The following is a 6,640-nucleotide window of genomic DNA, read 5'->3' as shown; positions in this document are numbered from 1 at the left end:
AGGAGAAAAAGAGAGAGGGAGGGAGGTAGGGAGGGAGGGAGGCAGGGGGGGGGGGGGGCATTATCCCAAAATTAATGTAGAAGAAATTATCAAACAATTCATTTCCATTTATACTACTTCCCTCAGTGAATAGGAATTTTCAGGCCTGCCACTCTTGTACTTCAATGAGATACTTGTAAATTCATTTGGTTTTACAGCAGTTAACATGTACAATGAAAAATACTATTTCTCCCCTGTGACTGCCTCACCAACAAAATATTAACATCTTACTGCCTTTATCATGGTTAAGCTTATCTTCCAGGAACCAATGATGGCAATACAGTTTAGATGCTCTGATATGGAACAAGTCTTACTATCTTATCTACAATATATGTTATACTACATATTATCAGATTGTATAATACCAACCAAATTATCACTGGGAGTTCAAGGCCAGCCTGGGCTACAGAGTGAGTTCAAAGTCAGCCTTCTGAACTACATGGTGAGATGCTATCTCAAAAACAAAACAAAAACAAGAATACCTACTCAAAGAACACCTATTCAAAGACTGTACAGCAAGTAACAATCATTCATTCAACATTTACAACTAGTCTATTAGACGATAAAACAAATACTGAAGAAGTGGCCAGGTGTGGTGGCAAGTGACTATAATCCTAGCACTTGGGAGACTGAGGCTGAAGGATCAAGAGGAGTTAGAGACCAGCCTGGGCTCCACAATGAACTCAAGGCCAGGTTGACATACATATACAGCATCTCAAATTATGATCTCAAAAATATCTAATATACAGATCACGGAAACATAAATCATTGTTTGGAAAAATAATAAGACACTGGACAAACACCAGGAATAAGAATACAAAATACAAAACTGTATTTTTAAAAGAATCCAAACAGCTATTTTTAAAAGTGTTTTACTATTAACAGGAGTCAAAACAAACTTTGCAGGAGATAAAACTGTCCTTTGTTTTATGGGTTCAATCTCCAGTTTTGCCAAGAGATAAAAGAAAAAAGACAACTTTTGCTATTCACAAAAATTCAGAGAGACAAAGAGCATATATAATCAAATCTTAGGTAATATATTTTGCAGATACTAGTATAATGTGTATCAGTAAACTACAAATAGATTACATGAGTACACTAAGAACAAAGAGGGAGAAATGAAACAATCAGGGATACTGAGGTATTAAAATGCCATGTACTGTGTGAAGTGTTACAAATTTTACCCCCTTAGTACCAGAAGATTTTTTTTTTTTGGGGGGGGGGTTGGTACCAGGGATTGAACTCAGGACCTTGCACTTGCCAGACAAACACTTATTCTACTGAGCTATATCCCCAACCCCAGTACCAGAAGATTCTGTAAGAAGCTATGACACATTAGTCTGCATTTTAGAAACAATATCAGTTCTTGCAGCACCTAAGGAAGGGACATGATAACAGAGTAAAGGTTAAACCCTTTATATAATAAAGAAGAAGTTCAGGTGAATCATTATGTGTCATGTTGACCAAGAAACACATGGAAATAAAAAGTAAAAAACAGGGGCCAGGGGAGATGGCTCAGTGGAATAAGTGCTTCCCTGGCAAGTACAAGGGCCTGAGTTCAATCCCCAGTTCCGCAAAAAAAAAAAAAAAAAAAAAAAAAAAAAGTAAAAAACAGTAAACTAATAAAGCATAGGGAAAAATCTGTTTCAAAAGACAATTGGAGAAAATGAGAGGAGAGCATTTAGGTTAACTTGCTAGTATAGGTTTGGTTTAGGACTAAGAAGCAGAGAGATATGGGAATAAGCAGAATTAAAACTGACACTGTACAAACTGAAATTTATGTGGCTTTTGGAAATACAAGATGGAACTTGGGAGAAATACCTAGGAAGCACAGACTAATAATGAATATATCAACTATAGGTGGTATTTAAAGCCAAAAGCAGGCATAAGGTTGTATCCAATGGAATATGCTTGAGATAGGAAATAAAAGAGAAGAAAATAATAGGAAAAATATTTTTAAAATAGTTAAAGAAATTATAAGATACACAATCTCAGAAATGTGTAGCTATAAAGGCCTACGTTCAAGGATTTGTATATTTGTTTTTGAGGGGTGGGAGGGCTGGCTCAGGCTGTCTTAAGGGTGGGTCTGGTAAAGCAGGTGGAGCTGGGAATCGAACTAGGATCCCCTGGGCCTGACTAGGTTTGCCAGAGCAAGGCCTACTTTCAGAAAAAAAAAAAAAATCTCAGGTCAATAAACTACCTCTGACTGGGTTTGCCAAAGCAAGGCCTACTTTCAGAAAAAAAAGTCTCAGGTCAATAAACTACCTCTGACTGGGTTTGCCAGAGCAAGGCCTACTTTCACACACACAAAAAAAATTTCAGATCAATAAACTACCTCTGACCTTACAGAACTAGAGGAACAACAACCTAAACCAATGTACACAGAAAGGAAATAATAGAACATTAGAGCAGAGATAAAATAAAAGTAGGAAATTAATGAAATGAATAAACCCTTGTTGGTTCTTTGAAAGGTCAACAAAATTAGCCAACTATCAACTAAACCTCTTAGAGATCTAATTTTCTGTGAATCAAGAATCAAATGGATTAGTATCATTACTAAAATGAAAAAAGTTCTAAAAGAATACTATAAATAAATGTATGCAAACTAACTGAACAATATAGATGAAATGGCAAATATACAACTATAAATAGTGAAAAAGAAGACACATACACTGAAAGACCTAAAGCAACATTTTACATCAGTAATCAAATTTCCTCAATCTAATAAAGGGCATCTAAGTCAAACTTATAGCTAACATCTTCCTTAATAGTGAACAACTAAAACCTTCCTCTGTAAGAGAAGGACAAGGGTGCATACTTTCATCAGAAGGGGAAATATAGATCAGCTGTTTCACAGCTACAGTACCTCAGGGTGGCAAGATGGAAGTGTTCTGGAGATTGGTTGCACTACAATGCAAAAATGCTGAACATTATTAAGCTTAAAATTTAAAACACCGGGGCCGGGGAGATGGCTCAGTGGAATAAGCGCTTCCCTGGCAAGCATGAGGGCCTGAGTTCAATCCCCGGTTCCGCAAAAAAAAAAAAATTAAAAGACCAATGTGTACTAAGTTACAGTCAGGAGCAAGAAGCTGTGTTGGGCTATGTATATTTTATTGTGCTTTTAAGTCTTAATTTTTATGAATGTATGAATGACCTACAAGCTAATATCATTCAGTAGGTATCAACCTTACACTTATCTTTACAACTAGAAATGTAAATTCCATTTCTTTTCTCTATTCTGTGACTGAGAAAACACAAGCATCTGAATACATTAGTTAGTAGGACCTGTCTCTCAAACATAGTCTTCTAAAATTCAAACTGGGGCCTGGGAGATGGCTCAGTAGAATAAGTGCTTCCCTGGCAAGCAGAAGGGCCTGAATTCAATCCCCGTTCCGCAAAAAAATAATAAAAATAAAAATAAATAAATAAAATTCAAAATTTTTTTAAATTCAAAATTTTAAGGGTCTGCTTTACTCCAAGTATATTTCTAAGTACTAAGAGACCTGGAATAAAAAAAAAGTCTAAATTTATCTACCTAAGCCAAAAAGATAGTAAATTTCTTCATTTTTTATACTTCTTTATCCAATAATGCTAACATGTTTAGTTATTCCTAAGAATGCTTCAATCTAGGACCAACGAGATAGCTGAGCAGACTAAGCACCTGCTTAGGCAAGCGCAGAGACCAGGCTTCGATCCCTGGCATCACATGACACGTTGGCACCGGCCTCACTCCCAGGCACACTGAACTGGCAACCAAGTCCTGGGGTGGTGGTGCACACCTATAATTCCAGCGCCGTGGAGGTTGAAAACAGGAGGATCACTATGAGTCCAAGCTGCATAGTGAGACCATGTACAAAATTTAAAAAAAAAAAAAAAGCTTCAATCCCCTTTTCCTATAGATACCAAAAATTTAAGAGTTATCCAGTTCTTAAAGCTTCTGCAAGGGGCTGTTAAGATGGCTCAGTGGTCTAAAGCACCTTCTTAGAACAAGCTAAGCTAAGCAAAGCACAGGCACCACGGTTCAATTCCCCAGCACCACATGCCAGCCAGCCCCGCCCCCTGGTGGGCTGAGCTGGCCACACACACACACACACACACACACAAATAAATAAATTAAAAAAAAAATTTTTTTTAAAGCTTCTGCAAGAACAGCTTGTACAGATAGGGAAAAAATGCAATCATCAATGTCATTGTCACTTAGGAGGTTCCCACCTTGATCACCCTTAAAGTCACTAGAGTGCTCTATCTGAGCCAGGTCATTATGCTACTGAGCCCCTGCTACTACCAGTGCTGCCAACATCTGATAATATACAATAATATAAACATATCATAAATCAACTAAAAACTAAACTACATTTTCAAAAAGGCAACCTTTATTCATAAAGTTAAAAAGCACATATGTAAAAATTGCTTGGAATCATGTAAAGTGTACAAATAAATGAGATCAATTAATTTTAAAAAAAAATCAACAAAGGTAACAGTAAGCTCAAAGGAATACTTCTGATTAAGGATTAAGGAATTTCTTGGAAAAACTGAAGAAATCCTCATATTTTTGAAAGAATGTTCTATACTGCACTTATAGTGCACAAGTGAAAATTGGTAGCATTTGCCTCATACGGATTCAGAATCCAACACAGCAAACAATGTGCAACTCCACTGTTACACCTGGCTCCAAGCAAGGTGCAATTTAAAAGACTATCTTTGGTCTGCAGAGATAGCTCAGCAGTCTAATCATCTGCCTAGCAAGTGTAAAGACCCAGGTTTGATCCCTAGTACTGCATGCTGTGCCAGCCACAAAGACTGGGAATGGTGGTGCATGTGTGTAATCCCAGCGCTGGGGAGGCTGAAACAAGAGGATCACTATGAATCTGAGCTGTGCAGTGGACCCTGTACCAAATACATAAGAAAAATAAAAAATAAAACTAAAAAAGAATTTTCCATTTATTCATTAAATTAAATGTAAAAGTAACATGTGATTAATATATTAATAAACTAAAACTTTAAAATATCAAATTCATACTCTAGCAAATTCTTCACATAAGGATTAATAACTAAGTACAGTGGCAAGAGAGAGCTCAAAAGAACTACAGAATGAATTTGCAAATATAAAAAGACTTCCAGAAACTTAGAGCAACACTTAACATTCTGTTTCTGAGACAAAAAAGCCAAACTGACAGATCTATTATCCTCTTGTAGGCCATCTACCAAGTTGTTGTTGTTTTTTTTTTTTTTTTTTTTGAGGTTTTTTAGAACCAGGGATTGAACTCAGGCCCTTGTGCTTGCCAGGGAAGTGCTTATCCCACTGAGCCATCTCCCCGGCCCTTAACTACCTGTATTTCTTACCATTCTCCTGAAACTGGCAGATCTAAAATTATATTTTATTTCTTCAGAAGTTTACTGAGGCTTTTTCTGTGAGATTTCCCAGATAAATCAAACCTGAATCAAATAAGTAAATATCTTCACAGAGATTTTATTTTTCCTTTAATGAAGAAATATACATTTACTGAGTTCTTTAAGTATATGAGAACAATTTAATTCTTAAATATGCTCAGAATCATGCCCAAAAGTATTGAGATAGAGAAGCAATGATGTCAAGGAAGGGTATCTTTTAATAATATAACCCAATATTTTCTATGAAGGAGATTTATTCAAAATGTTTTAGGATGAAGATCATTTTTCACATGCAGTGTTTTGAAGGTGGGTCAAGGAGACAAAGTATAGCAGCCACCAGAGAAATTATAGGTACTGCCTTGGTCATTTATGCTATATTCTTTTATTTGTTCATCATTGATATTTTGATTTAATATTGTCAAATATTTAATGTCTTTTATTGAATGCTTAAACCCTCATCCAATGTCTCATGTTCATTAATTAGTGAGATCAGGGTTTGTCTGACCGCAAAGCTTACTGTAATTTTTCCAATACCAAGTTTGCCCACTCAGGATATGAGTAGAGAGAGGGCTTCGCTCTCCAGCATACATTCCATTCATTTAGGATGAGAGGAGATCAAACTCTATATAGTGAAAGTCAGTCACAGTGTGACATTGGTGGCACTACGATTGACTTTATGGCTAAAAGAAAAGAATCAGAGGATGGTTGTACTCAGCCTATTAGGTGCACCCTTGATTTTATTTTGTTCTCACTACGCTAGGACAAACAGCCTCAGATTGCTAAGGTATTATTCTAAAGCAATAGAGAGAGGATATCCTAGTAGCCAAACTATGACAATGAACGCAAAGACAATGAGTAACCCAGAAAATTCCAAGGCAAACAATTATTATCATCCTCCACAAAGTGTATTAGCACATTCATTTCCATTAGCATCTTGTAAGCAGGCAGGATAGGAAAATTAATCAAATATCATGCCCAGATACCAACCTAATTCTATTATATAGTAGCCAGGAAATATCAGTAAATATTATATACTGGAATTCGAAACCTTTCTTTACTGACAGGGATCTGAACCAATGATATGTAGAAGCTGGAAAAAGAAGAAATGTATATCATGTTCTGTGGATCAAAATTATAAATAGATTCAAATTGGTTAGAATAGATATATAGTTATATTCTCTTAATGAATAGAGGGATTTGTTCTAATAGT

At 36.0% G+C, this 6,640-nt stretch overlaps 1 protein-coding gene across 10 annotated transcripts in view; it reads right to left on the bottom strand.

Moving 5' to 3' along the window:
• The window catches only part of Mllt10 (MLLT10, histone lysine methyltransferase DOT1L cofactor), a 192,312-nt gene that overhangs the window by 45,569 nt on the left and 140,103 nt on the right, over nt 1-6,640 (bottom strand). The gene's annotated exons all lie outside the window — the stretch shown is intronic.

The sequence above is a fragment of the Octodon degus genome, unplaced genomic scaffold (genome assembly GCF_000260255.1).
Source record: "Octodon degus isolate 3935 unplaced genomic scaffold, OctDeg1.0 scaffold00208, whole genome shotgun sequence".
Classification (NCBI taxonomy): domain Eukaryota; kingdom Metazoa; phylum Chordata; class Mammalia; order Rodentia; family Octodontidae; genus Octodon; species Octodon degus.
This window is presented reverse-complemented; position numbering and strand designations above follow the sequence as displayed.